Source organism: Stegodyphus dumicola, chromosome 10 (assembly GCF_044657685.1).
Source record: "Stegodyphus dumicola isolate Sdum_Otavi_A_Nest chromosome 10, ASM4465768v1".
Taxonomy (NCBI): domain Eukaryota; kingdom Metazoa; phylum Arthropoda; class Arachnida; order Araneae; family Eresidae; genus Stegodyphus; species Stegodyphus dumicola.
In genome coordinates this window covers 106,820,334-106,843,381 of record NC_140777.1, presented here as the reverse complement: position 1 = coordinate 106,843,381, position 23,048 = coordinate 106,820,334, and the positions used below count along the sequence as shown (strand labels likewise).

General features: G+C 31.5%; 1 protein-coding gene across 1 annotated transcript in view; it reads left to right on the top strand.

Moving 5' to 3' along the window:
- Positions 1-13,565: 13,565 nt before the first annotated feature.
- Positions 13,566-23,048, top strand: part of LOC118197623 (uncharacterized) — a 44,513-nt gene continuing 35,030 nt past the window's right edge. The window contains exon 1 of the mRNA XM_035369152.2: positions 13,566-13,916. The gene's annotated coding sequence lies outside the window, so the exon portion shown is untranslated. The remainder of the gene's footprint in view (positions 13,917-23,048) is intronic.

The window sequence follows — 23,048 nt, the reverse complement described above, 5'->3', positions numbered from 1 at the left end:
TCGTCCAAACGGAAGAAATAATTTTTAAATACGCATTTAAATCTGTAAATATCACATTATATCGGGACACACGTAATATGTGTCATTATAGAATGTCCACATATTCGCGACATACTGCTTTGGAATCACTGACTTATGGATTGAGTTACTTTGAAACATTTTGCCAGGAAGCTTTTCATTAACCAAAAGGGAGATGTGAAAAACACATCGCTACCAGATATTTTCTAGCCTCTAATCGTAAATTGTTTAATTCAGTAATATATTTATTCAATTTAAAGTTAAAGAAATTAAATTCGTCTTTTATGATGCGTATATTTAAATAGATGGTCAGTACCGAAAGCGATAAATTTCTGGTACTTACGTATTAGCGCAACCAACGTAGTTAGATGTCGCCACTTTTCCGAAAGAGAAAACTCTGAAAATTGTGAATATAGCAACCTTATGGTAAGAGTTTTTACGTTTTATCAGGTAACTTTTCATTTTCGTACGCATTCTTTTTATTTATTCATTCGAAATTCTAAAGGTTTTTATATATAAATCTTTTTTTTTTTTTTTTTTTTTTTTTTTTTTTTTTTTTTACATTAAACGCAATTTTAAAGTATGCACTTGTGAAATCTGTCTGCTTTCGAAGAAATTACGGTAAAAATTTTGCTAGAATACAGTAGTTCGCAGCAAAATCGCTAACTGGATTAATTGTTTAAATCTATTCTTAACGATTGCAACAAAATTTCTACCAGAATAAAAGAAACAAAACCGCCTATAAGTAGATTATTGATTGATTTTCAGAATAAATATATAATTATAAAGTAAAATATGTTTGTGATAAATAATTTTTTAACAGTTACAAGTCGTAATTATTTTTCTTCAATAAAAATTCTTCAACCTACATTAGATGGTTTGAACTAATACGTAAAGTACCTTAGTTTCTCCCTTGAATTCGGCATATGCAACGTTTCTCAAACTTTTCTAAACTTTCTTTGGACCACTTTTGTAAATTAGAATGTTCTGCAAATTACCTAACTCTTGTCCGTTTCGAAAGTAATTATTTTAACATGAGTTACTTCCAGTAGAAGATAATTTTTAATTGTTTTCAATAATTCAAGTTTATTAGAATTTCAATAATCTTTCTCTTATTAATTCAAAATTAAATAAATGCTAGTACTCACAATAATGAGATTCCTGCCAATTTTTTCATAGTTCTTCATTTGGATTTATGCTTTCAAGAAGCACCTCAATAATAGTTCTACAAGTCCCTCATTTGTTGCTAAAATTAGGGTGGAAAATTCGTAGGTAGGGTAATAGGTAATAAATTTCATAAAAATGTCAGTCTTCAGAAACAAAATGATGAACGATTATCATTTATAATTTCAAAACTCTGAGATTTTCTGTTACAGTATGGTATACGCAATAAATTTGAATTTGATTTTTTTGTCTTTCTTGGAAATTTAAGAGGACCACAAGGGTAAGTTTCGAGGGCTATAAAGGGGAAATGCTACTAAATATGATTACATTCAGTGAATCCTGCCAAGATGAACGCTCACGGTCCTAGTTAATTTCGGTCTTCTGTGAAGTTGGTTGAAATAGACTATTGATAATTATTGATTTGCATAATGGAATTATACTCTTCAAAGTTCTTCAAAGTCTGTTAAAGAAAAGTATTTAAGCAAAAATACGCTATATTGGTACATTATTAAAACACGCAAAGAACGTAGTAGCAAAGGTCACAAAGAATAATGTAGCAAAATAAAATAAAACAAAACTTAGCAAATGATTTAATTTCTACTAATTTTCTTGAGCACAATAAATCAATAATATTTTTAAATACAGGAAACTTATCTTAATACATATCTTCGGAGAAAATATTGAAAAAAACTTACATAATAAATTTTGTTTAGTATTTCAAAATTATTCACTTTTCATGTAATACAATTTGTATTTTCTATTCTTTTCCTTTTTTTAATTGCTTCCTTTCTTAAACGATTTAAACTTCGTAAATAATCTTATTATTTTTCTTTTTTCATAAATAGTCTCATTATTCTATAATAGTCTAAAAATAATCTTATAATTTTTTAAATTATGACCTACGTTCGTGTTTAGAAATTGAGTGATAATTTGAAAACTTATTTTCCAAGAGCTAAATGTAACGAAAAAGATTCTTGATTGTTTCGATTATGGTTTTGAAAATAACAAACTGTCATTGAGTGAAATAGAGCAGTTAATATAACTGTCTTATAACACCGGACTTAAAATTGAATTCCAAACAGAAAGTATGATTAATTTATGGACCTCATTACCCATGCAAACAGAATATGAAATACAGTGAACAGCAAAATGGTGCTTTAAGTTATAATCGAATTTGCTTGTGCTTAAGAAAGGTTTTTCATCACTAACTCAAATGAAAACAAACGCTTGAAATCGATTTGATGTATGTGCAGATCTCAAACTTAATCTTACCAGCATGCATACAAAAATGAACATCTGTGTAAGAACCGGCAGGTTCATTCATCTCTTTGTTTTGAGCACCAACATTTATTTAATTTTCAGGTAAGATAAAGATTATCTAAATTCTAATAGCTTTGAATTACTCAAAACAAATATATCTTTTTTTTTCTATTAATTTAATTTATTACAAATGAATTTTAACTAATTGTATTTTAAAAACATAAGGTTATCAGAACAACATGCTAAACATATGGTAAATTTATTTTTGAATGGCACAAGAATAAGGTGGTCCGCAGAATATTCTAATTTATAAAAGTGGTCCTCACTAGAAAAAAGTTTGAGAAATACTAGTGTAAGTAACTGAGAAGTATAATGAATCATTTAAAGTGTAGTGTCACAAACAAGATTGCAAGATATATTACATTACACTGAGATAAGAAAAAAATATGTTTTAAAAGGGAACAAATCTTCATGTTCCTTTCTAAATAGTTTGTTTAGCTTGAATAGATAGTTACAGAAAGTTTCTCTCTTGAGATATGTTTAATTTATAAAGCAGTTGGAAACATTAGGCTGGCACGGGAATGAAGATGTGTTTAGTGGTTGAGGAAAAATATATTTGATGGTCTCGTTTATGTTACGCAGTGGTCTCCTTTACAAAATTTTTATAAGATTTATTGTTTATTTATGCTGTCAAAAACTCTGGTCACTTTTAAAAAATATCATCTGCAGGAGATAGTGCCACAAGGAAGTTCACTGTAGTTTTATTTTATTGCATTAATAGTACAAGTAATCAAATAATTTTATGATTCCAAAATGATTTTTAAATTAGGCTAGTGCGTGTAAAATTTAATATCATGTTAAATAATAAATTTATAAAATATTCTTTGAGGTTTATATAAACTACATATTACCAGATGTCATTCAGTAGTAGAGACTTTTGCACAAGTCCTTTAAAATGTAAAATGTTATTCTCTATACTCGAATTTTAAAAAAGATGGTTTATTAATTTTATTAAATCTACTAGAAATTTTAAAATCTATTAAAAATATTGATAACTGTTGTATTATTCGAGCAGTATATAATGATTGTCATGCTGTGTTATGATTAACGTTAACAAATTAAAGCAATGGTTCTCAACCTGTTTTGCTTCATACATCCCTTTCATTGTTGCTAGGAAATCCCCTAACTCTCTGAAGAAACTCGAAAAATGCATGCATACCATTTATTTAAACTTAAATTAATTATGTTTAGCACGTTTTATAAATTAAACAAAAAAGTATAGGAAATGTTTATAAACACTGAAACTTGAATAAAAGTTTGTTTAAAAATTCATAACTAAAATTAACTTGTTTCTAAATTCATAAACTAAAATTAAATGCTTAACAGCTAAATAAAAGTCTGACCGTATTATAAAATATAAAATTATAAAATTCCCTCGTGCTTGAAAACCTGATATTATAGTTAATAATAAGTATCTAATATTAATAAAATATATCTAATAACAATATTATGATCAGTGCAATATAATTTATAACAAATAAAAAATAGAAAAGAAAGCATCTCTGAAATGTGTTTAGCGATTTCTGACTTTTGAGAAAATCGACTTGAGTTTAAATCATAGTTATAAAACATAGATATTCCTGTGTGTTTTTAAGAATGCAAGCGTTTAAATCCGTAGATATATATAAATTATATCGAGTTGATAGTGGTAGGGAAAGATGAGTAATTTTTTCACAGGGTGTTCATGATGAGAACAGAGATGCAAGTGTTCAAAGTTATAATGTCTCTTCTGTAGCTGCTAAAGAAAAAAAAATGGTAAGGAGACAGGCCTCAGCTATATAGTAAAAGGCAGACAGACAGATAGAGAAGCACGTATATAATAAATTAACGTTTTTGTGATTATCTAAGGAGTACCTCAGAAGTTAAAATCTGTCACCATTGTTTAATGAAAAATTGAACGAATAGCTCATTCTGACCTGCGTATCATGAGACGATCCACACAGTGAATTTATAATTAACCGAAACCAGATAGACTGGGAATAAGAATAATAATTTTACTAAAAATATTTGCCTTGAAAATGATAATAAATAAAATTAAAGGGTAAATAATAAAAACATTATTCTGATTTCTAACAAACATTTTGACTTGCTGTTAAGTAACCCACTACTGTTTTACATTGTTATACATTTGAATTGAATTTAACATGCAAAATATTCAAATAACACGCTATTAGCGTTAAAGAGAAGAAATCAAGAGACAAAATGAAACTTGCTCACGCAAAATGCGAATAATAATTTGGAGAAAGAAATGATTTGATGTCAGTGCTTTTAAAATCTAATCTTAAACTTAACAGACAATCTAATCTTAAACTAAAGCAGCAAACTAAGTGCAAGTATACACATCATTGAAGGATACCGTCCTCATAAGTATTGCTATGGGCTGGCCTTTGCAACTTTCACTTTTCGTTAAACCACACTGGATGAACACACAGATTTTAAGTAGCTGGCATATAAATTAAAGTAAATGAAATTTAACTTAAATTAAACGTTTGACTTCCCCGTTACAGAGGTTATCAAAATTATCAAAGGCTTTGTTACTTTTTTTGCTATGCAAACCTACTATGGTCACGAAAGTGATGGACGATAAAGTCTTTGTAGCTCCACGCTTAAGAGTTTATCTCTTCCTTGACAGCTTATAGCAAGCAGACAGCAATTTAAAGGGAAAGTAGATGGCAATCAGGGATTTTAGAATTTATATATAAAAATACTGAGTTGTAATTTTAGATAACTTGAGGTATCCATACGTATAAAATACCAATGGTAAATTTAGGCTGGGCAGTTCCTAGATTATTCATTAATGGATCATTGCAAATCTGCTCTCGAAACAATAAACTATTGCGGGAAAAAATGTTGTTTTTAACAAATTATAGGGAGGAATAAAAGCATTCTGTTTTGATAATCTTAAAAATATTTTTTTAAATTTATAATTATAAATACTTTTCATTACACCATATGGAGTACAGTCATTATTAAACGCACGTTATCAGATGATAAAGCTGAAGCAAAAAATAATTTAATATTTGCCTTTTTCACTTTCATTTTTCACTTGCTTAAACCCTCACTTCAGAGCTGAAAAATCACGCTTTTAACATTAACATCCAACTCCTTCGATTTAGAAGCCATTTTATCACGGTATTAGCAAAATAACGTTTTAAAAGTTTTGAATTAGCACTGCAAACTTTACTAACAGGGTTTCTTATCAGTCTAAACACGTGACCTCAACATAACAAGATTTGTATAGCAGTTAGAACTTTGCCAATACTTTTTTGACATGCAACTTTACGTTTTTGTTGAATATTTTGTGTAAAAGGAATATTAAAATGAAAGATTCATTAAGATTTGTGATTTATTACCTCCTGTGTTTGTTATGTTCAGTTAATATTGCCAAGCATTTTCTTTGCTAGATAATATGATAAATTATAGGAAATTGTCAATGTTTTTCTTTATCCACTATATGTATATGTACAAGCTATCATCCAAATCATCTGTACTCCATTTGTCTCCATATCATTAATATGCATTTTTAATGCATATTAAATGATAATACTCGAAGCTGATGGAAATAAATTTAAGTTTCTTTAAAGTATTTTAAAACTCTCTCTGCATTTACTTGAACTGTTTAATATCTGTGGCGTATTTTGCTTATAGCATTCAGATGTCGCCGTTGTTAATTACCTGAATAATTTACCCACTGCTCTTCATTCTGTCTGAATAATTGAGCCATTACGAAATCACATTTAAATCCTGTTTCCAAATATATTACAGTTAGATTTTAATTGTCAAAATGTTTTTAAATCAGTACATTGTTTTCAACATCTTAATTCTAATGAAGAACTACTTACATACACTTATGATAAAATATTCTATTGTTCTCGATATGGAAAAGGGATAAAAAATTTAAAAGCCCTTTCTTCAACATCTTCTGTTGAATAGAAATGACTAAATTATCGGCATTTCATAAAGTATAGTACCATCCATGAAGACAAGTTCCGTTAACAACACCGCTAAATGAAAGACTTCGCATTTCTTTGCTGTTACAATTATAATAATTTTAAAAAAAGAAAGGAAAAGAAAAACAGTTTTCCTCTTGATATAATAATGGATGCTTTGGAATACATAAACTACCTCATGAATCGTGCAAGCGAAATTTATTTTCATGTATAAATATCATGTTTATAAAACGTAAGTTTTAGTTTAGGATTTTTTGATAACTTTAAGTAGCATTTCATGAAAATAAATTTTTTAAAAATGCTTTATTTATCACATATTAATGCTTCTTTAATTTATGAAATGTTTTCAAACACTAATGTTTATTTAAAACACCAATCACATATTTCATATCATTTATAAATTTTTTTATATATTTTAATCATTTATATCCATTTCTTCTATGACCAGCAACGATCCTTCATGAATATCGGCTCTCATCTCTCTCAGCATCATTATTCTATAATTAGGATAAAATTGGAGGTTAGTAATATTAACCTCCTTGTAATTAGGTCAAAATTGGAGCTCTGTAAATCAATTTAGACAAAACATATCTCTACAATCATGGAATATCTTAAAACTCTTACTAACTGAATTCAGAACCAGGTTCAGAATCATTGTTTAATGAAATATGATGACTCCCAATACTGAAAATTAAAGTAAAAATTTAGTCCCAATGGTCACACTAAAAGCAAAACTGAATACAAATTTAATGAATCACCTGAACTGGCAAAAATTCTTTATGTCAGAAGATGTTAAACCAGATGCGCAATTATGCAGCGAAACTTGATAATTATTTACTTACCCCAGTATGAAAACTTTAGCAAAGTGAATAAATGAAAGTATATTGATCAAATTTTAAAATATAAAGCTTAATAATAAAATTTTAAAACTTTATTTTGAGCAATAAATTGCTACTAAGATTCGGTAAAATGTGGTAACAAAATTTATATTTCTTCAAACATCATATTCTCAAGATTTCTTTACCTTTTTGTGTTAAATATTTTTAAACCATCTATTCTGGACGTGGTTTTCAGCACTATCTCATTCTCAGCTTCGGACTTAATGCTTGCTTCGCTAATAGCCCCTGTACCTTGAAGACGGATAAACGAATAACGAGAAATTCTCAGTCTGAAAATCAGCTGGTACGTGAAATTTCTTTTGACCTTTATCACAATTTCCAGCATTCCCCATTCTTTGTTTATACGAATACTATCAGAGGAAGATGGCTAGAAACAGACTTTTCTTGACCGGTTTTTGAAAGGAAGATAATTACAAACACACATAATCTAAATTATGTGTTTTAAGGCAAAATATTGTAAAAACTTCAAAAATGAAAAATTTTGGAAATTTCATAAAGCAGGATAATACATTTATTTTATCGAGGTAGTTTTATTTAATCCTATTTAACTAACTCTGTAAAGTATATATTCCGCTTTTCAGAATTAAAACAGGAAAATTTTGTACTCAAATGCTGGGAAAAAAAAGAGTGGTGAAAAATTCAGAACCAAATGAATTTTAAAATTTCCATGAAAGATTTAAGTAAATTCGTTTAGTATTGTTACGAATTTGGTATTTAAAAAGCTAATGTTAGTTCAATTATAAATTAAATGGTTTTATTTCTCGAGCAGTGCAGCGCGTGACGAATATTAAAAGAAAGCTAAGCCGGAAAATTGAACATACAAGAGCGCGTGCATTAAATAAATAAATATCTCTTTTTGATTTCGAGAAAGTACTGGAAAATTCTAGCGCGTGATTTTAAAATCTTATAAAAGGAGGAAAACATCTCAGTTTGTAGTTGCTGCTTAGTTTGTTGTTGTTTAGAAAACTACTGTTGTTGATTGTAGCGAATTCGCGGATTAGCGTTCTTTAGCTGTTTTGAATTACGTTCTATTGGACATTTGAGTAGTTAAAAGATAAGTACTGTGAGATATTGTAATACTGCATGACAATTTGAGAAAATTTAAGCATTTTTGTTGTGATAATAATAAATTTTTGTTCATTTTTCATCGGACTTGTGCATTCATTTCATAACGAACCCGTACGCACGCAACAATTTTTGGTGTCAGGAGTGGGGTTTGAATGCCAATAACAAGAGCGATGGAAGAACAATTGAGACAGCTCATTAGTGCTTTTGCTGCATTCCAAGAAAAGATGGAAGCTGGCCAAGCATCATTTAAGGAAGAAATGAAATTGGGCCAGGAATCCGTTAAGGAAGAAATGAAATTGGGCCAGGAATCCGTTAAGGACGAAATGAAAGCCGTTCAAGCTGGTCAAGAAGAAATGAAAAGAGAAATTACTTGCATAATAGAAAATAAATTTGAAGCTATGGAAGGCAGAATTGACGCAGTTGAAAATAAAGTTGGACATATTGAAGAAAGAGTTTCTTCGGTGAAAGAAGAAATAGAAGAAAGAGTTTCTTCTGTAAAAGAACAAATTGATGAGAGAGTTTCTGCAGTTGCCAAAGAAATGGATACTTTAAAGAAATTCGTAGCGTCGGCAGGGAGCAGGAGTGATGATTTTAAATTCTTACCAATGCCTGCTCGTCCACCTCTGAAGCTATCCACATATGATGGGAAGACCTCCTGGCAGGTGTATAAGACACAATTTTCTATCGTGGCGGATGCGAATGGATGGGATTCCCAAGCTAAGGCCTGTCATCTCGCCGCTTCTCTAAGAGCCGACGCAGCGGATATCCTTCAGACTCTTCCCGAAAACAAAAGGTTAGATTTCGAAGCTCTGTCCGGCGCCTTGGAGTTGCGCTTTGGGGAGAAGTGTTTAAAAGACTACAGCAGGCTCCAATTAAAATCTCGTCAACAGAAGCCTACCGAAACACTTCAGGAGCTCGCCGCGGATGTTGAAAGGCTGTCCCATCTCGCCTTTTCGGAATGCCCGACAGAAACAACGGAAATCCTGTCCTTGCAATACTTTATCGACGGCATCCGAGATACTGAAATACAGAAAGCTCTTCGAATGGCAGATGTAAAGGACATAAAAAGCGCTCTGTTGTACGCCATGAAGTTCGAGGCAGCCCAGCAAGCAACTAGTAGAGACCGCTACCCAGTTAGAGCTGTGCGAGTCCATGAGCCAGTGGATCAACTGATGGCTCGTTTAGATGATTTAGCCAGACAAGTCGAAGATTTGATACGGAGTAGCAGTGAGAACAAAGTGGCTGTAAGATGTTGGAGATGTGGTTCTGAAGGTCACCTACGACGGCATTGCAGAACACCCCAGGGCACGGATAATGAAACGGATGAGTTGACAAGACCAGTGAATGCTTTAAGACGGAATAGTGGTGAAACAAAACCGACCCTAAAGTGCTGGAATTGCGGTGTTGAAGGCCACCTACGAAGGAACTGCAGAACTCCCCAGAGCACGGAAAATAAGGCATACGATTTAAACAGACAATTAAATGCCACGGGAAGGAAAAGGACTGACAAGAAACCAAAGTGCTGGAACTGTGGAGCTGAAGGCCACGTACGAAAGAATTGCAGAACACCCCAGGGTACGAAAATTGAGACAATTTCTGAGCAACGACGCAGGAAAGAAATTAATGACCATATCAAGGAACGGAGGTTGCCAGATAATGAAAAACCCTGTTTTAAAGCGCTTAAGATCTCTATAGTGAGTGGCAACAATAACGGACTGTCCATCAATGGGAATATCGATGGAGTTCATTGCAATATGATCATTGACACAGGAGCTAATGTTACCATCATTAGGAAAGATTTAGCTGAACAGTTTAAAGATAAACTTATTTGGACGCCATCCTGTGTTACCCTTCAGACTGCGTCTGGTGACAAGATCGACATAACTGGGAAGTTAAACGTAAACATCACGTTTGGAAGTGCCGCCTACCATCACACGGCATATGTGGCGGATATTACAGATCCATGCATACTCGGATTGGACTTTTTAAGGAAATACAATTTTTCCTTAGATTTCAAAAACAATAAGCTGCTTTCAGCATCTGATGGCATGACTATCCATCCTCAAAAGGGATCCTCGCCTGGAAATGTCGACGCCTTGTCCGAAAGATCGAGCTTGGGAAGCTGCCGAAATCATACCAGGGTCGAAAAGAAACTCAAGACTACCAGCTATTCTCCATCCCAGAAGCTCTTCGGTCGAGACCTTCGTCTGCCTTGTGACCGCCTGTTTAGTCGCCCTACGGATGCTCCTTCATCGCCTGAGGAACACATCCAAGATGCCCAGGCCCGGTTTGAGGGGATGCACCGTTCTGCACGAAAGCGAGTCAACTTGGCGACGGAGAAAATGAAGACCAGATGCGACACAAGAGCTACTAGACATAGATCCAACAAAGGAGACAAGGTATGGTTGTGGAACCCGATTCAACGAAAAGGACTGAGTCCTAAATTACAGTCACCTTCGGATGGTCCATATACAGTACTGAACACGAATGACGCCGTGGTTCGGATCCGTGAGTCTTCGAACTCTTACGACAGGTTAGCTCATTACTATGGCCATAGTACGTAATGTAAATAATTGTAAATAGTATCAGACCATGGTACTTTTTGTTTTTAAATGTGTATTTGATTTGATTTGTATTTAGTATTTGATTTGCATTTAGTATTTTATTTGTATTTAGTATTTGTTTTGTATTTAGTATTTGATAGCATTTGATTTGTTTAAGTTAGTTATTGCATTTATTGTTTATGTTGTTTGATATTGTAATGTAATGTTTATGCCTCAGTTGCAATTATGCCACAGTTGTAAGTTTAGCTTCCTGTCCAGGGATTGTACTGCCCGGGACGTGCAGTCCTTGGGAAGGGGGCAGTGTTACGAATTTGGTATTTAAAAAGCTAATGTTAGTTCAATTATAAATTAAATGGTTTTATTTCTCGCGCAGTGCAGCGCGTGACGAATATTAAAAGAAAGCTAAGCCGGAAAAATTAAAAATACAAGAGCGCGTGCGTTAAATAAATAAATATCTCTTTTTGATTTCGAGAAAGTACTGGAAAATTCTAGCGCGTGATTTTAAAATCTTATAAAAGGAGGAAAACATCTCAGTTTGTAGTTGCTGCTTAGTTTGTTGTTGTTTAGAAAACTACTGTTGTTGATTGTAGCGAATTCGCAGATTAGCGTTCTTTAGCTGTTTTGAATTACGTTCTATTGGACATTTGAGTAGTTAAAAGATAAGTACTGTGAGATATTGTAATACTGCATGATAATTTGAGAAAATTTAAGCATTTTTGTTGTGATAATAATAAATTTTTGTTCATTTTTCATCGGACTTGTGCATTCATTTCATAACGAACCCGTACGCACGCAACAGTATTAATTTCATCTTACGAAATATGGAAATGACAACAAATAAACATATTATTATGTTCACACTATTAAATTACACAAATCACAATAAATAAATATATTATTATGTTCATACTATTAAGCTATATTATTTAATTCATTCTATTTCATATTTTAAAGTAAAAGTATTTAAACATTCCAGTTACCAACAATTTTGTTCACCTTTATTTGAAATGATCCTTGAGTGTCTGAAATAGAATTCATGATTTTCACACTCAGTTTGGTAGTTATAAATATTAATAAACAATTTAAAATCAAATTTCTATAAATAAATATCTGTAAATTTAATTTTAGATAACTTAAAGTCAGTTATTATAAAAAATTGACAGAAATTTATTATGTAGAGAAGCTAACCATAAAAATACGATAATTCAGCCAAAAAATTTGCTATTAATTTTGAGGTTTTATGGAAAAATATTGAAAATAAAGCTTTCACCGAATTATCATTTGAAGTTTGTGCAAGTAATAAACTACCACCACCCTGAGTAGATATAAATTTTTATTACAGCGTTTACTAGATTGTCATCAGCAATTAAAACTTAGAGGAAGCAAAATAAAATATACATGCTTTAAAAGCAACCTATAAAATGCGAAATAACCAAATAAAATATCCTTTATTAAAAGTAATTAAATTAATGAAATAAAACGACGAAAATGCTTCATAAAATGATTCGTAATAAATTTCATAAAATGATTCTGCAATAACATTATGCATAACCAAAAATGCCCTGCTCTAAAATTACTTAATATGTATTTTTTAAAGAAGATTTTTTTATATTAATTGATCTCTTATTTTCTCTTATATGTTTATTTAAATTCTTCGAACAAAAGAGCCATTTGAGTAAATTTACCCATTGAAAAATGGGTGCGAATGCCTATAATTGTAATTAAAAATTGTTATTGGTTAAGTTAAAAACGTGTACAGTTTATCAATAACGATGACTGCTTGAAGTTTATTACAGTTGATTGAAAATAAATTTATTGATAAAAAGTACAGTATGATCTCTAAAGAGAACTAATTGAAGACTGGAAACATGTTATAATTAAAATAATGGAAAACCTTTCTAGATTATTTACAGATTAATTAAAATAATTATTAATTTAAATCTGTAAATTTGAATGTGTTTCAGAAAATACGTGAATAATTTGAGTCGATAAATTTAAACCTCAAAATATGAAACTGGAAGCAAACATTGAGTTGCATACTGCCTCAAATTCTTCTATTCTGAAATTAATTAATGGAAATCCATTAATTAATTTCAGAGTAATGTTCTAAAAAGAAAACCTTTTCAATAAATAAATCTATCACTTGAAAAAATAATATTTCAAAAGGTATAAAGCGAGGTGTATTAAATTTCAAATAGAAAATTTTTCATGAAAATTGAATAAGAAGTAGAAAGGCAGCTAAGTGTAGTTTAAAGCAGTCTAATATGTTAAGGAATATTTAGATAATAAGTTGGTCGTTTCCTAAACATAGTTTATAAAAAAAAGAGCGAAAAATAAAAATGGATTGTTTAAAAGAATTTAATTTCCTAAATTACACCAAGACCGTGACAGAAGCATCCTAAAAAGTTAAACTATTTCTATCCCTTTCCCGAAAGAGAGATGAATAGTCTGATGCTTAACGAAACCTCATAGTGCAGAACAAAGCGATAATCATTTTGATCTTGATAAGCACAATTTTCAGCACACGCGCTGAACCATTGTTCTCTTCACTTTCCCGCCTTAAACTTTCCACGAGCTCACGCCCACGTGCATCATGGAAACATCGCTGTGAATTCACTTCACTCACTGGTCTAAAATAGGGGACCGTTATCGCCATTAGATGTCTCAAATTTTCTTTTTATTACTTTTATTCTTTTGGGACGGAACTCGATGGTGAATTTCATCCCCCAATAAAAGTAGCTCTGTGAGTGACAGTGGCCTACATGAAAAACGGGCAGGTATAAAAGTGGGTCGGTTGCAGTTACGTGGTCACTAACTATAAAGGGAAGCAGATGCTCTAATGATGGTTCTGAGTTAGAGGAAATCACTCACGTCTGCTTTTATCGAAGAGGATTATATTCTGATCAAACAAGTCTTGACATTTCCTTAGATAGGTGAGAAAACTTTCATTTTCTATCATGTCTTTTTTATTCTCAAAATAAGTAATATAAAGCAAATTTGGGGGCTTATAATTTTTTAAAATACTTAATAGTTATATAATATACTCATTTAAAATTTCTAATCATTTTATTTTAATAACTCTTTAAAAGTTTATAAATCGAATTAATCCTTATTAGTTTCGAATATAATCAAAATAGAGAGATTAAAAATTCTTATAATGGATTTTATTTCAATGACAATTTATTCATTTAACCTATTATTAAAATCTGATATATCCATACATGATAAGTTTTATAATTTGATAAATTTTCTTGTTTTGCTATTTAAATAAGAAAATAAAGTTTTATAATACTAATTAATACATAGAGTCTGTAATTAAAACTCTATAAATACAAATCTGCAATTAAAGGTATTATGCGCTGAAGGCATCTAAGCTTCGTTATGTTCATAATTTTTAGATGCTATCATTTTAATAAATATAGCCTTCTACCATTTTTTAGTCCAAAGGGGCTTTGTCCCTGAAGGACTATTGTTTTCGTTTTGCGATTTTGCGTCGGACTCATAAACGTCGGTTCACTTTTCAAACTGTTGCCACAAAATGTTAGGGTCCTGCATTATATTTGAAGAAATTAAATAATGAAAAATCTGCATAAATGATTGTCTATTTCTCGCATTGTGATAAAACAATGGTACATAGAGCCATCGAATTTTGAATGACGAAATCCTACTGCAAATATGGGCATCTGAAATCCCAAATTTGGAATTTGTTTTATTAAAAATTTTATATTTTGTAAAACTTTAACGAATTTTTGATTTACAAACTCAATGCTTTAAAAGCGAGAAATGGCAACGTTATATATAAAAAAAAAATACTTTTATCTCCAGCTCGCGAGACTGTGTATATCGGAAATTCTAAAGATATGCTTAATTTAACATTATTTTGCGATATTGCTCTTGAACTGAATTTTATGGTTTAAGTGCAAAGAACATGATATTTAATAAATAAAGGTAACACTCAAAACGTTAAAAAACGCCCCTTTGGACGTAATTTAAAATCTGAAACATTTCAGATTTTTTTTTTTTTTATTTTTATTATTTCATATATTTTTTATATATACTGTGCATCTAATATGCACTTTACAAATAAAATGGAATCTATTTTAGGAGCTACTTGATATTTATTTATTTTATTTTTTGCTCGAAATAATTACCTTAAAAAGTATAACGAATGAAAGATATCTACGTGATTTAATATTACTTTTAATTTTATTTTTAATACACTATTAAACTTTTAGTCATTTATCTCAATTTAACAACATATCTGTCATGCACAAAAGTTCATGTTTGTTCAGGTTATTAATAAATAATTGTATTAATTTAATTATTAAGCAAAATTATATACTCGTTCTTTTCCATTTTTTATTTATATCAGCCACATGATGCTTTAGTAATGTTAACCAAATTATTAGATGAAATTGATTGAATTATCAAAATAGTTAAAAACTGAATATAAACATAAAAATTATCCTAGTAATAAACAAAGGGAAAAAATTGCCATTGACAAATAAAAAATAGTATTATTACCAACTGATGCTTTCCTTTTATTATGCTGTTAACCTTTAGGTAAATCGAATAGCGTGATAAGAAAATTAAGATTTTTACTTATTATCAGTATTACCCTTATTTTGAAATATTTGGTCAGCATTTTGAACACTAAAGTACATTATTTGAATTTTTAAGCTAATAAATGCTTAGCATTGTGTTAAAAATGCAGTGCCAACGAAATTTCAAATCCTGGGAAAAAGTAACTGTTAATACGTAGAAATTCTCTGACTCGTTTACTAGACGTGATCAGTTTACGCCAACTAAGCGACGACTCAAAGGTTTCATGAGCAACAGTAAGCAATTTTGTGTTCATGTCAGTAGAATCATTTAATTTCATTGTCGTAAAATGTACGTTCAAGGTCCTTTCTAGTGCTTCATAGTTGGGATTTAAAATTACTGTTCATCTCTTTTTTCGTAGTTTTCTCTTGTTTAAGCATCTTTAATGGTAGAGTCTAATTTGTTCACCCAGCTGCTTCAAACTTTAGTTTATAACAAAAAAGAAAAAATGCAAGACATCGAAATATGAACTGTTGACGATTCTCCTAACTGATATGCTGGATCTGGATCTGGATCGTAAATTTAAAGTCTGGCCTCTACTACAAAGAGTAATCACCAGTAGATATCTTGGCTCTTGGGTTCTTACTTTATTATTTTGTTTTCAATCAAAGGCACACTGTCTTGTGTGCCTTTGATTGAAAACATTCGTAAATACATGAGTAGGTGCGGCTGAAGTCCTACACACAGTTAGCAGCTACGCGAGCGTGCATAGAGCAGGAGAAACAAGTACATCGTAAAGTCCATGACATAAAGTCATATTCAGATTGATCCTTTATTTAAGCAGAGCGGTTATGATGATGAGACGCAAAAAGCTGATATCTAAAATACATGTAATTTTTAAAAAAAATTAGCTGGGATTATTCTAACTGAACTTCAGAGAGTAAGTAATTTCCAAGTTCATAAATATTTAAATTACACAGTTCAATGGCTTTGCAAAATCAAAGTCCGTTGAAGAATTACGAAAAGCACATTTTAAAATAATACCAAACTTGGCTATACACAAAAACGGTGCACAGTTCGCTTTGTCAAGATGATTTATAAAAATCACAAAGTCCTTGGTGCAAAACACTAAACACAAACTAGGCAAAAAAAGTGAGTAAATAAGATACGAAAAAAATACGAAATATTTACATTATGCACATCATCACCACCGTGGTTGTGGTGGATTGAACGTGGGAGATTTACAACACTCTCCTGAGTGGGATCGTAACTAGTAAGATTTCTTATGTTAGAGTATGGAGAATTTTGCATACTTGTGAAAAAATTGTGCTGTGATCAGAATCTGTTCCTGAATTGGTAGAATTTTTAACTCTTCATAGAGCTGCAAGTTTCTTATGAACCAGGGAGCGTTTGTAATAGATCGAAGTATCTTGTTTTGTAACACATTCATCGTCTGTCTGTCTGTTTTCGTTGCTGTAGCCCAGGCCGGTACGGCATACAATAAAACTGGGCGAATTAAGATGATATAAAGTGTTCTTTTAATCTTTAAATCCAATTTAGAATTTCGTCCTAATAACGGGTAGATGGCCATGAATGCTGCGTTAACTTTATTGGTTGCGTAAGTCACAGGATCATGAAAAGAGAGAGTTCTATCAATATGCACTCCAAGATATTTGTAAGAATTTACAACAGGAATTGGGATATTGTCAATTTTTACGTCAATAGTAAGCTGGAACAATTTTTTATACCGTCTGTAAATCACTATGTTACATTTAGAAGGGTTCACTTTAATCTTCCATAGCTTGCACCATGCATCTATTTCATTAATTTGGTACTTCAGCTTGTCTACAGCATTTTGAGGGTTCAGGGATTAGTTAAAACCACGATGTCATCAGCATACTTTAAAACAGTTGAAGAGAAAGGCTAAGGCATGTCATTGACAAAAATGCAAAATAATTTTGGCGAAAGTACGCTTCCCTGTGGGAGGCCTTTGTACATTACTTTCTTGCTGGAGAGTAACTGATATGCCTTTGATCGATTTCAGATAGTAAAGGAGCGACCAAACTAAAGGACCTCCAATCAAATATTTTTCAAACTTTCTTTTTAATCAAATGGCCGCACACTTGCAACTTCTCCCATTTGTCGGAACCCACTGGTTATTTAACCGTCTTGTCATCAAGAATCGAGAGCGCTGCCCAGAATCCCTCATAAAGTGCGATGGATATAAAAGGCGAAAAGCGAAGAATTTAGGACATACATAAATAACCAGTCTTAGCGGTTTTCGAGCCCACAAAATGGGATTCAGAGCATCCTTCTTTAACCATTAGACTGCCCAGACAGACTTCTGTTTAAAACTAGCATGTTTGTTACTGTCACGTCTGGGAGGAATATGTGGACTGAAAATTAACTCAAAACTTATCCTGTCTTATTGGTAACAGAGAAGAGGAACCTGGTAATCTCGAAAACTGTTTATTGGCATGTATTCTGTCAAACGTGGAATGACATTTGAGGCACTGCAGATTATTTCACTAGAACTGTTAATCTATCATACAGATCAATCTCCACGGTCTGTTCTCATTTGTTATCCTTTCTGCACAGTACTTCTAATCCATACACTTGGTCTTATAATTTTATTTAGAGATAGAAAAGGAATTGAGAAAGCAAAATAATTTATAGTGGAAAATGTTTCATCCGTCACTTTAAATAACGAGTTTCTGTTACCCGTGAGCCAGCGACGCATCTCTGTAGATATAGCAGATATACTAAAAGTAAACTAATAAAACAGAAACTAATCCAAATCAAAATTAAAGAAAAAATAATAATGGTAAACAATGTGTAAATTCAAATGGAACATATTGCAGGATTTTGTAAAGAAAATTTAAAAAAAAAAACTTATGTGAAGAAAATTATAAAAAATTATGATATGCTCCGTCCATGCATGATTTCATAATGTAACTGGTAGTTCGTCTAGCTGCCAACTAGATGGTCTGTGTTTGGAATTCCGTCCGAAAGTATATCTGATTATACAAGTTTCATGCTCCCCAAAAACTTAATGACCTCTGCAGTGGCGCCCCAACTCAAAATAAGGTGATTGATAATTCGTCGCCTCCTGGGTTTGGTTGACCGGGTCTTGCACTCAACTCAGTGAAGTAGTAGCGTTCTTTAAGTAAAAGAGAATATACGGAATCATCGCATTCGCATTCTCCCCATGCGTGCTCCGGCAATGTAAATGGTAGCAAAGTTGACAATTGGCAGATCCGTGGTTATAATCACAGAGAAGGCACAGATTATAATACACATTTTAAGCTTCCCAAAAACCAAATGGTATCTCTAAGCTGAAAGACTTATTTAAAGAAAATGGGGCTTTATTATCAAACAAAATTACGCAGAAAACTTTCCCACTAAAAATTACCGCATAAACTCTATAAGCATGAAATATCAGTCTTTTTTTATGAGTTTATAACAGTTCCTTCGACAGAATATTTTGTCTGCGCATAACAATTAAAAAATGTTATTGAACTTAAGTACTGTAGAATAGTCGTTTTAAAGTAACTTTCTATTTATCATGACGTAGCTAGAGACGGTTTTCGATTTAATTATTTTTCTTTGTGCACAATAGAGTGCAAACTAAAGAAATATGTGAACAGTTTTCAATTGCAATCTCGATTCTTATCCATGCTAAGTTTTGAAATATGATAAAAAATGTATCTTCGTTATCGATTGTTCGTACATGTAAGGATGGTGGTGGCGGCAGGAGTATCTATTCTCGCATCCGTCGCGAAGAGGCCCCGGAAACTGAAGGATAATCAGAATTGCACTGTAACTGTTGACATGTAACAAGTACTAATTCAAAAGTCAAGCAACAAAATTCAGCGTTATATTTTTAAATTTTCGCAGGACTAGTTTCGGTGGTTTTACCGAGCCACCATCTTCAGCTGCAAAAGCGGAAATCATTTTCGCTTTTGACTTTTAAATTAGTATTTGTTCGGGGTGTTATTGTGTTTTAATGTAACAAGTATTCATAGCCTGTTCAGAAAAGGTATCAGTAACTTAAAATCTGATATTTTAAATTAAATTTTTATTAATGAAAAGAAAATTGAATAAATAAGTAAATACTAGAAATACTATTGTTTTGCACTATATAAAATTAAGTTTTATACGAAATTTGAAAGTAAATTATGTAATCTTTTAAGGAGTGCAACTGGCGCATTAATAATGATTAAAAATATTAGGAAATTCAAAAACAAATATAGTATTTCAAAAATAAAAAAAACAATATTTTTTATAAAAGCTAAAATTATTCGCATTATAGTGGAAGGATACGTAACAATGAGTCTTTCCAAACAAAATAGGTAACATAAAAATGTTTGCATTTATCAGGTTCTAGATTAAGGTCATTATTTTCAGAGTGATAAATTCTTTTGAAATAAAAGTAAGAAGAAAAGGTTATATCTGTTCTTTCTTGGATGAATAGTATTGTTAGGAACTGAGTAAGTAATGTTTTATTATTTCATTATTTTTTTAAATCTGTTCTCAAATTTTCTTCCATTTAAATTTTTTTTCCTGTCAAGAATTATAAGGTTCCATTAAAGGATAATAAATAAATAATAGTTTCGTACATCAAAGGAAAAAAATTAATTTGCGATACTGTAAACTTGCAACTCTGCATATAGCGAGGTATAGGGATAAGAACAGTTTTAGGGTTGCCAGTTAATTGCTAATTTCTTTCACGAAAATATAAACTAAGTAGATCACAAACGTTTTTGGTTATGGATGAAATGAATATTTTCTTGATTAATTGTTTCCATACTAAAATTAAAAATAAAAATATTAAATATGTAGTAAAATAACTTTAATAGCATTTTGACATTTTAAGCACTTAAAAAGAGCGTTCATGTTTTTTCAACACCTAAAAAAGAGCTTATTTTCTTAATTTTCTTACACTTGTTAGAAAAAACAAAGCATGCATGGATACTTAGAACATAGAGCATGCATAGATGATTGTAAGCACACTCGTTCGCATTAATACGAGAACTGATATGTTTTTTCTCATATGTCGGCTAAAAAATTTAGTATCATGGTTGTACTATCTTTGTTCTAGTAGAGTTTAATATTTTTTTATAACTTCAAAACTTTATTAAAATTTTTCCTTAGGATATTCTTAACTGTTGATACCAATTCTTTAGATGATATTTTTGCAATCTGGTTTAAAATATTCTTGAAAAATTCATACTCTTTATTTATTTCAATAATTTGCCTTTTTATCATTAGAAAATTTTTATAGGACTATCAATAGTGCTGATATTGCATATAAGCAAAGGGACTCGGTATAAAAGTTTCTATACCTCGGCTATAAACTTATATTTTTTAATATTTGGACTCATTTTAAGAGGTGAAAGCGACCACGAACTGTATGAATAATGCACGAAAGTATTCTATAAGCTATTCAAAATATTTTACTCATTTAGAATCTTAGCATTTAAAAAAATTATAATTAAAGAATATCGTTTAAGAAATGAAAATGGCTAACAAAAAACTTTTTTATTTGCTATCTCATTTGGTTATCATATTATTAAACATCCGGTTTCAGCAACATAGCCCGAGCATTTCAAGGGCGACAATCGTGTACGATAAGTTACGGTTATGAAAGTTATTTCCTTTTTCTTCTTTTTGAAATTAAAAGAATGTTGCTTCGGCATTGTTATGAAATGTAGTTATGAACACTTGATGATTGGCAGAGGCGTTAATCATTTCATTATGACTACGTATGGAAGATGACACATAAAAAGAAGACCAAAGAAAATCAACATACACCGAAACCGTGTCCTACTTACTATTTAGTTGAGCCTAAGGTTTCTTTAATAGTTTTAAGAAAGTAAAGTGTAAACTGAGGATTTGGCAGTCATGCATTTTTATCTTTAAGTGAGCTGAAATCACAAAAAGTATGAAAAGGAATTCAGTGTACAGAAGCCTGAACATAAACCTGTAGTTAACAACAATAATTACAAGAATAACAAGAAAATCAGGTAGTCAAGCATTTAACAATGAGTAAATTACCATCAACAGTGTTGAGATCACTCATAGAGGCCATGTAATAGCTCTAAGCTAAGTGTAAAGACAGCACTAATTCAGAAGTCAAACAACAAAAATCAGTGTTAATTTTCAAAATTTTCGCAGAACTAGTTTCGATGGTTTTACCGAACCACCATCCTCAGCTGCAAAACCGCAAATGAACAAGATAGGAAATAATGATTAGATAAGATAAGAAAGCCTGGACAAGAATAAGCAAGTGGCGCCATCTGTTGGTGAAACCAGAACTAAAACATAATTTCTTTGAAGGCCAAAGGCAAAGATGGATTGGAATTAGGATAGTTAACAAGAACAGAAAGATTTTTTTGAATGTGAAATGCCTCTAGAAAATCCACTTCTCCAATGGAAGATGTTTTTTGAATAATTTTGGCAGCAGAAAAATTGAAAGTGTGATTTGCGGACCAACAATGTTGAGCAACAGAAGACTTCTGTGTTCCCTTTTTTCTAACATATGCCTCATGTTCCTAGACGCGAAATTTTAAGGCTCTCTTAGTTTGGCCAATGTAAATTAAACCACACTGGCAAGGAATCCTATAAATACCCCAACAATTCATATCCGGAATGGGGTCCTTGAGTATGGAACTCGGAATTTTATTGATGGGAGAATAAAAAACCCGGAAGTTAAATTTCTGCAAAATATGGGCAACTTTATAGCTAATTGATGGAAAGAAGGGAATGACAACAGAATTTTTATAATCTCCTAAAATAAGAGTGTGCCTTTCAATGTGTTGAGATGACAATTTTTTAACTGCTTGATTAATAATGTTGGCTGAAAAGCCCCTGTCAATAGCTATCGCTTTTAAATAATTTAGTTCTTCATCAAGAGCTAGTTTGGAGGAGCAAACTTGAAGAGCACGGAAAAAATATGAATAAAATGAAGCTAACTTTTGTTTAGTCGGATGACATGATTTAAAGTGTGGTGGAAGGCAAACCGATGAAGGTTTACGGTAAACCGTAGTACTGAAGCTGGATGTGTTACGTGTGACCAGAATGTCGAGAAACGGAAGAGAATTGCAAGTCTCAAGTTGAAAAGTGAACTGAATAGCAGGATCAATAGAATTCATTGTTGAAAGAACTTTATTTAAATCATCTTTATTACTTTCAAACAGCGTAAAAGTATCGTCTACGTAGCGGAACCATGCCGGGAAGTTTAAAGTTTCAAACAATTTTGATTCATAATAATGCATGTAGATATCAGCCAGGATGGGACTGAGGGGGCTTCCCATGGCTAATCCCTCAGTTTCCTTGTAATATTTATACATATGCTTGTAATATCCTTTCACCCTGTTTGAAAGTAATAAAGATGATTTAAATAAAGTTCTTTCAACAATGAATTCTATTGATCCTGCTCAGTTCACTTTTGAACTTGAGACTTGCACTTCTCTTCCGTTTCTCGACATTCTGGTAATACGTATCACATCCAACTTCAGTAC